Source organism: Ammospiza nelsoni, chromosome 1 (assembly GCF_027579445.1).
Source record: "Ammospiza nelsoni isolate bAmmNel1 chromosome 1, bAmmNel1.pri, whole genome shotgun sequence".
Taxonomy (NCBI): domain Eukaryota; kingdom Metazoa; phylum Chordata; class Aves; order Passeriformes; family Passerellidae; genus Ammospiza; species Ammospiza nelsoni.
In genome coordinates, this window is record NC_080633.1 from 125,414,364 (window position 1) to 125,423,804 (window position 9,441).

Consider the following 9,441-nt stretch of genomic DNA (forward strand, 5'->3'; position numbering starts at 1 on the left):
TTTGTAAACTTTGCATTTGTTTTGCTTTCTAGTGATCATTGAAGTTCTCACTCCAGCTGGGAGGACAGCCAGGCACCTTCAAGAACAAGGGAATGATTGACAATATTAGGCAGAAAATTGTCTACCAGATGCTGCTCAAAAGGAGAGGTGGCAACCTTCCGACCCCCTTCTCAGTACGGGAAATCATCGCTTGTGTGACACGCCTCTGCCCCACTTGTCAGCTGAGCGGGGAGCACGGGGTCACTGCTGCGCCTGGCTGTTGTGCAGAAAAATGCCACCCTGCAGACAAGGCTGTGCCTTCTGCCTGAAGGAGGTCCCAGTGCCAGCCATGTGTTGGAATGAAGTGGAAAAATTCACCAGACATTACACATTACTTTTCAGTTACCACCCTGAAATACTGACTAGATCTGAATAACCTTACTGGTGCAGAAATGAAAGGAACTCCAGATAGTCCATCCTTGGACTGTCACAGCATAAACACCAACCAGACCTGCACGGCTTTTAAAAACCACTCCTCAGAGGTCTTCCTGTTGCCCTTAGTACTTTAACACGATTTGCATGTTTATGTCTCTTAAAAGGTTTTGTTCCTCCCCTGAAAAAAGAGGTCAGCTCACTGGAGTTTCATGCTAGTGCTAATACAGTGACTATGGTTCCCCTTTTTACAAATTAACTAGACTGAGAAAAACAAAGAGATGAACTTGAAAAAGGTAAGACTAACATTTTCTTACTTAATTAGCTCACTGAACATGAAAAAGAAAGCAAGCAAAGAGAGGAAACACTTTTTCTGAAAAAAAGCAGTGGAGGACCAAAAAACCCAAAGAGTCTACATGGAGAGCAGACACACAGGACACATAAGCCTCTGAGCACAAGACAGAAATAACCATAAATATGTAGTTGGGGTTTTCTTACTCTTAGACACACATGCACACACAAAGCTATTTGAGGGAGTTTCTATATTGTTTGTGCTCATTCATGTGGGGTAACAGCAATGTGTGTGAATAACAATCCTTGAAATGACACCAGAATTAAAGGAAGGATATAGGAAATGAAAGATGATAATTGAAATGCTATTTTAAGCAAATGTACTCATTAGTTGTCTTAATTCAGGTGGAACTTCCCCTGCAAATTAGCATGTCAACTTCCTCTTTCTTAGTGAAGTGTCAAGGAACTCAGATTGATTCTGAAAGTCAAAGCTGAATTTGCAGAGGTAGCAATTATAAAGAAAATAACTAGCTTTTCCTTTCAAAATGAACAAATTAGATCAGGAACTCAGAAAAACATAAATATTACAGGACACATAAAACTTCTTTCCGACTCACTCTTTACATGGAAACTCCTTTATAAATCTTGTGGAAGCAAGAAAAAAAAAGACTACATAACTCCAATTCAACACCAGCAATAAAAATATTTACACCAATAAATTAAGCAATGGGTACAATTTTATTTTTATCATAAGATAGTACCCTTTTATTTGCATAAATTCTTTATCTTGGAGATTAATACTTTCCTTTGAAAAAAGGTACTCCGCATTTTTTTACTTGCATACCACACTGACAAGGCTCCAAGTAAACACCACTAACCAAAATTTAAGGGAAACAACAAATAGCCAGATAACTTGAGGATCACATCAAAGATTCCAACATGAAAATATCTCCTACCTCTCCTCTGCAAGCCAGTTCACAAGCTGGAGAGATAGGACATATTTTCTGTGTTGAACATGTCCCTGTTTTCTAGTGAGTGCAGTGCTTTGTAAAAGCTAATTTTTGGTGCTGGTGGAGTTTTTTGTTTGGTTGGGTTTGGTTGTTCTGGTGTTTTTTTCAGGAAAGCGCCCTGAAAAAATGGAAGTTACTCTGGAGTAACTCCTCAGTAAACTCCTTGGGAGTGTCTAGAAATATGGACAGTTTTGATGGCGCTTTTTTCCCCGAAAGGCTGACCGAGACCACAGCAGTCTGTCTGTTCCGCTTTACTCGCCCGTCCTCCTTCGGGATCAAGCTGTCCCGCTCTCCATGTGGAAACGCGGCCGACCTCTTCCTGCCTCCCCCACCCTGCTCTCCTCCATGCAGAAATATCCCGAGTAAACAAGCAGCTCACACAGCCCGGAGCTGGACAGGCACCACTGAAGAGGACTGGCATGGAAGCGGGCAGTCTCCCCAGCTCCATGGCTCTGGCTGTGACGCCGCTGCTCCCGGCCGCTCCCCGCACCGCCCCCGGGCGCTGAGGGCCGGCCGAGCCGCGGCAGCCCCCGCTCCCCGCTCCATGCTCCCGCCCACGATCCTGTTCGGCTTTTGCCTCGGATTCCCGCCGCTCCTGCCGGCGGAGCGCGGCCCGTACACACGCGCGGCGGGGCCGCGGGGCCGCCCGGCGCTGCGCGGGAGGGGCGCGGCACAGCCCCGGTCCCGCCCGGCCCCTCGGAAGGGGCGGCCCGAGGGCCGGGCCCCCGGAGGGAAGGGGCCGTGGCCGGGCTGCTGTGGGTGCTGCGTGGTTGTTACGCCGTGCTGGAGGCGGGCGCTGGTCCCGGCTGCGAGCAGCTCCCGCCCGCAGCCGCCTCCGCTCTGCCCCTCTCCGTGGCCCCGTGCGGTTCGGGCTCGGCAGTAATCGGTGCCACAGCGAGTTATAAATAAACACCGTAAAGCTCCCGCTGCTTACACGCCGGAGGGTTGTGTAAGACTTTCGGCTCCCTTAAAAAAATATCCAAAAAAACCCATTGTAATCTTCCTCTATGAGGGGGAAAAAAAGTTAAGAAACTTATATACAAAAGCTCAGAAATCGCCAAATGAGTAAAATGACCCAAACTTGGACCTGTCACACCTCATGATTATTGAGCTGACATTGATAACCAGGGACCCTGTGACATGGACGCGGCTGGGACAGTCTGTACTCGAGCAGTTCCCGGCTTTACAGGCACAACACAAGTGTGAGCGTGTACTGCTAAACACGCAGTGGGATTTGGGTGCAATACACATAATGTGAAATGCAGCCAAGGCCGCAGCTAATAGCTGTGGCAAGTTCAATTCAACTGCAGCAACCCCCCTGGGAAACAGGAAAAGGTCTTAAATTCCATCTACTAAATCTCACTCATTTCTCTTCCGGCAGATTAGGGCTTTGGTTTTGTTTTCAAAGGGAAGATGTTGTAAAACCAAAACTGAATTTTAAAGTGGTGGTGCTTTAAGTCTTTCTGGTTTTTTTCCTTTTTTTTTGTGATTATCTTTTCAACTGTAATGTTTTGGCTTGAATTTCTAAGTCTTTTGAATTCATTTTTTGGTTTCTAAGTGGTTGGGCTTTGTTTAGAAACACTTCAGCTCTTCTGTTCTGCTGCCTTCCTTTGGTAGAGGTGTGTTGTATTTTAATCCATGATTTATGTAAGCAAAAAGAAAGCCTTGCGGGTACTAACATGTTACTAAATACAAAGGGTTCAAGTGTTTACAGAACAAACTTACTTGTGTATAATTTTTTTTTCCATTTAAAGGAACTGTCAAGTCAGGCTTTATTGTGGGAGGAGTGGAGCAGCAGCAAGGAGCAGAGCAGAGGGAGAAGCCAGTTTTCCTGGAGGCTTTTTGTCTTACTGGTATTGAAGATATTTGGCTAAAAGGTGCTAACACAATGCACAAGTTTGGTGTAGATGACAAGAGAAAGAGTTTCATTTGAGCTAGAGCTAATGAAGCATCTACTGCCTTGTCTGAATTAGTAATTTGGAACATGTTACTTGGATAAACACAAAAGTGGATAACAAAGGCAGAGTGAAGCAACTCAGGGAAGCACAACAAATAAAAGAAGGAACAGGAATGGCAGAGGAAGGCAGTAGAAGAAGAGTGGAAGGGCAGGGGAATCAAGTGGTAGGAATGGGAAGCTAGCCCCAAGGCAATGAATAATAGCAGAGATGTGTAGGAAGCCAATAATTTTGTTTCTAATACTTATTTCCTCACAACCTTTCCTTGAACACAACTCTTTTTGATGGACAACTTAGTGGGACAGGGAGGAAGAGGACTAGATACTCTTGTAAAAGAGGCTTGGGATAATTACATGACATAGGTAAGTGTACTGAAGATACCTGACACAGCTGTTTTTAAAAGTTTGGATCATTTTCCTTTTGTGTCTCTATTTTGTGGTCACATTGCTCTTTGTGCTGCTCAGTTCAGCTGTGTGCAAAATCCAAATTTAGGAGACTTGGGACCTAGATTACCATTTTGGTCAAATTCTTATAGAATAACAGCACTGATTTTAGAGGAGAATTAACCTCTTCTGCCACAGAGCATTAGGTGAACAGCCTGATGCATGAATTATGATTTCAAGTGTTTTAATTTTAATAACTAAAGTGTAGCATAGTTCTTTCAAAAAGGAGATTAGTTAACCAACACCACCCATCTTGCTAGTTATCTACAAGTAGATTACAGAGAATGATACTCCTTTGCACATGCATTTTGCAAATGTTCTCCTTGGTTGTACCCTTTATTTTGCAAATTGCAGACATTGAGATGAAGGGTCTATAATTTCCTAGCTTGCCTTTCTCTTGGAACACTGGTGCTGCACTGGCACGCATCCACTTTGCTGTGACTTCATTTGAATACAGCAAATTCTTTATTATGATGAACAAAGGGTTGCTCCCTGGTCTGCTTTGAATCTCAGTCTGCTCATGGAGATTAGTGGGTTTTGAGCAATGCCAAGTCACTAAATATCTCTGCTTCACTGATCTCAAAGACATTTGTGACAATGGATTTAGTAGTAATTTTCATGCATGTTCCTGCCTTTGAATGGATAATACCTTAGTAGTTCTGCTTCCCATTGCTATTAGATGCTCCATTTCATTCAAAAGGGTTTAAATTCAAAACTTCTCTTTACTCATATGTTGTTGCTTTGAGATACATAAACACATTTGTTTGTGGTTTTAATCCTTGAATACAGCTCTCCTTCACCTCTTTGCTTTTATTTGCAATTTGGGGTTTATTGTCATTCATATTACTAAGAAATACCTTGTGCCTAAACAATGTCTTATATTGATGTTTATCATATTGCTTCTGTCAGTGCATTGGACAAGACCTTATATAATAAAATAGGATCCAGAAATGACAAATTAAAAAATTTCTCAAAGACTGTTGGTCAGACTTTTTCTCTTTCCTGAAAATTTCTTAAGACAAGGAGTATTACTTTATCTTGATGAACAAGACAGAAAGTGATAAACCTTTAAAAAACATTGGGTTAAATTTTCCAGAAGTGGACAGATTCCAGAAGCCTTGTGTTGCTGCCAGATCAAGCAGTAGACTTCTCTTTTAGTTGTTCCAGGAAAACAGCAATTAATCTCTAAAGCTGGGTTTGGTTTCAGAAAATGGATGAGCACAGTGAATTACTTATTAAACTAAAGAAATTTACTAAGCTGACTTCCTTAAAAGAGTAAAAGCAAAAGCTCAGTTAACAGAAAATTCAGATCAACCAACACAGACATAAAATATGCAAGAGAAAAGGCTGAAAAAAACCTAAATAGGCCTAACTTGATAGTAGTTTCTTTACAATGAAGTTGCTCCTTGTTCAGGATTTGGCTGTTATACTCCCACTCCATGCATGCCAAAGGATAAATAAATATTTGTAGTATTTCAGAAACTTTTTCTATGTGAATCTTTGAAGATTTGTCCTACTCAGTACCTTTACCAGCATTCCAAAGGCCTGTACTGTCCTTTTAGTTACAAATTCACCCTGATGAATCCAACAATCAGTCAGGGCTTTTGCTTCTGTACATAACACACTCTGACACCAGCAACACAAAACCAAAGTGGGTGCCACAAAAACCTTTCAATAAAGCTGTGTCAGGGCTGTGCTACACTCACAGCAATAAGCCACAAAGATTGTGTTCAGGGGGAGAAGCCTGCCTGAAAGGATTTCTGTCACTTCTCTTGCTCCAGTGCCAGATCAGCCTGAGCTGTGAGCCCCTGATCACTTCTGTTCTGATCACTGCTGTTCATCATGTTAGTCAGGAAAGATACCTGGCCTCAGGCTATTAAATCTAGGGCAAGGTTTCACTGAAGGTGGTGTCTGAACTGCCACCCAGCAATGTGAGGTTACCCTGCATCATTACTTGCCCAGGGATGTAGTAAATCTTGCTTGGTGGGATTTGTAGCATTATAAAATGTTAAAAAACTGACTCTTGTTTTTGTACTCAAATAGATATTTTGCTGCAGTGTGACCCTTGTCTTTTCTTCTCAGGTAGCCACCTCCAGCTCTACTTACCAGATCCAGGGTTTCCACATACCAATTTTCAGCTGTGCTCCACAGGGATCCCCTCACCTTTGCTGATTTAGTTTAAACATCTTCCAGCTACCAGCATTTCTATTTTGGGTAAAAAAACCCCGCAGCTCCCTAGTCCTTGAGTTCTAACCATGTTCCGGCCACCTTGATTCCAGTGTTCTGACCTGACCTGAAGATGCCAGCAATGGAAAAAGATATTACTGTTTTGCCCTGTTTCTTCCCTCAAAGCATAATTATAAGCCATAAGTTTTGCACATAGATGTGTACCAACAGGTGCTAGGCCTGTAGAAATTTTTCCATTGATCAAACTTGAATTCCATTCACAGTTACAGTCAGGGAAGCAGCTTCCAATGCAGGCACAGAGCATTTGGTAGATAATGAAGAATTAAAAAACTTTGTAATACTAGATGAAGCCAGAAGGATTGTAACTGTATCTGCCCAAAGTTTCCACTGCTGAAAAGGGCAAGATGATTGAATGAAAGGCAAGATTTTCCAGTTTGCCTGTCAGCAATTATGAGGAACAGGAGATAATGAGGAAAAAACTAATGGCATTAATTTCAGACCAGAGTGAAAAAAAACCAACCAGTGCATGGTTCATCATAGGGCTAATACTCTGTAATGATTGATGATTCTGTAATCAGAGCCCACATGGAGAGAAACAGGCTGTAAATTAAATGGTGTATTTCACAAATGGTTTGGAATTGTAATGCGATGATCAAGAATTTGCAGAGAAAGACTTTATGCCCCTTTATAACAAGCTGCAGTGCTTCTAACAGAAATAATTAGGGTTCTGACAATGTATTTGTTTGAATGAAGAATTGAGTTTGACAATAAAAAATAGCCTGTAATCTGTGTGTCACATGCAGCTTTCTACTGACACAGAGCCTCATGGTCTAGTGCACCAGCATTCACAGCAAATTAGTCTCAGTTTTACTGTATTGCTTAACCACAACAAGTGGTACCTAGAAAAATATAGTTTTTTACCAGGTCTCTGCTAATTGAATAGTTCTTACAATAGAAAAATAATACAATTATTCAGTGCTTAAAAATAGACTTAAACTAAGTCTTAAAATATGTCTCACTATGGTGTGAACTTTCTATTTTAGACTTAGTAGTAAGGAAAAAGGAGGAGGAGGAGGAGGAATCCATTTCTCTTTCACTTTTGAAATCCCCAGTTTGGCAGGCCACTGTTTTCCTCAAGCAATTCACTGCAGTTCCTTCCTGGAAAGCTTCCTTCTCTCCAGAAGGAAAGCAACCCTCTTAGCTTTCTATAGAAGAGGAAAAATACATATTGAAAGTAAATTCCAGTGTTCATTTGGGGAGATGACTAGAATTCTGGTTAGGAAACTGGACTAACATGAGAAAACATGCACTGAAAAGTCCATGTCAGTTTGAGTTAAACAATACAACTCTTCTTTTGGTCAAACTCATCTACATCCAGCACATGGGCAGATCAGCCGTGCAGCACACACAATGCCTCTGACACCTCCAGGAACCACAGGATCTGTTGCAGCCTTTCAGAAAATCTGAGTAATACATGAAGTTTTGGATGTGTTGTGCCCGTGTTCCACCTTGCTTTTGGACATGCTCTATTTTGGAAATCCCATGGGCAGCAGCCCTGATTCTTTCTAATGTTAGATGTCGCAGTGCAGCTGACCTCTTTCTTAAGGCAGTCTAAGATGCTCCAGAACTGCCACTCCTGAGAGGTCTTGAACACAGTTTTTCAGCAGCTCATCAGAAAACTGGATAGTTATTAACCATGTCTTAAGCAACTGATAAATAGAAAGGGATCTTACATTCTGTGATGGCTTGTGTGATCATACAGTCTAACCAAACATAATTTCTGAGTTACTGAACCTTTTTGGGGGCCAGCCTAATTGTTTCAGATCAGATCCAGAGGAGGGTAATTCCAGCAATGACTACATTTGGACATTCAGAAACTGCTCACAGAGAAGCCTGAGTCTGCTCAGGTTGGGGCAGTCCTTACCTGTGGCATCCATACTAGTGAGAAATTTATAAGCCTTGCTAATATATCTTTTTTTTTTTTTTCTGTTTTAGTAATGATTTGTAACAAATTTCCCAGCTTTTAAATATGTGACAGAGTTCTTGTCTGCTTGTGGTGGTGCATTTTAGTCCGATTTTTCACTGATGCTGGGAAGGTTTGCATTAGCATGTGGAGGAGATGAGACACACCCATTCACAAGAGCTGTGTTTCTTGGCTAACTTTTACACCAGTCTGGTTATGACAAGAAATGAAAATGTGTCTGTGCCATAGCTGTCATCAAGGATTGCAGTGGCTGTCCCCCAGCTTGCAGGAATGAGCATGTGACAATTGTGAAAAGGGGCACAGCACAGGGTGACACAAGCTCCTCTCTATTGACCTCTGACTTTGATCATTAAGTTAGTAGGGAGAATTTGCAATACAACTATATGATTCAGTGATTTAATTTTTTTTTTTCCCCAATATTTTGTGCAAAGTTTTTCTCTTGAGTCTCCCTTGTGTTATGCATATGAACTTGCATGCACATGGCAAATTGTCTGATGTGTGTGTGATGGATTACATGGCTGGGGGACTTGCTGTGCTGTAGCCACATACCAAACTGTCTTTGAGTTTGAGGGTGAGGATACTGACAATAAGAGCACTTCCCATTGCTTCACTTTTTGCTTGTTTCTCCACAGTACCAACATCACAGTAAGATGTTGTAGTGTTTAACCCATTCCCACAAAAGTTTAATGAGTCAAAAACCTATTGGTTTTGTCCCATGACCATGTGGCCCTCTCAGATATTAATCAAGTACAGGAGATAGGCCTTTAGTGTGGAACATGAAGATGTAATGGTACAAAGTGCTTCTATCCCCTGTTAGCTCCCAGGTGTGGTCAGCCACATATGGTTGATCCAGAAAAACAGTTTCCAGCTACCACACCAAAAAAGTCTCCTTCCAGTGCTAAAATCAGTGGTCTCAGACATATTGGTAGCAACAACAGATGTTGAATTTTTTCAAGTGAGCTCAGCAGACCCAAAATGAAATCTGGGCAGCCACCAAAGCCTACCCTAAAGACAAGGAAATTAGAGAAATGTTTTCAGTTCCAAATTTGCACAAGTGAAACAATCCTTTAAAATTTAATCCAAGGAGCTACCTACTGTGCTTTCAACTTGTCATGAGTGTTTAATGCCCTCATGACAGTTTTAGGCTAGAGACAAATTTG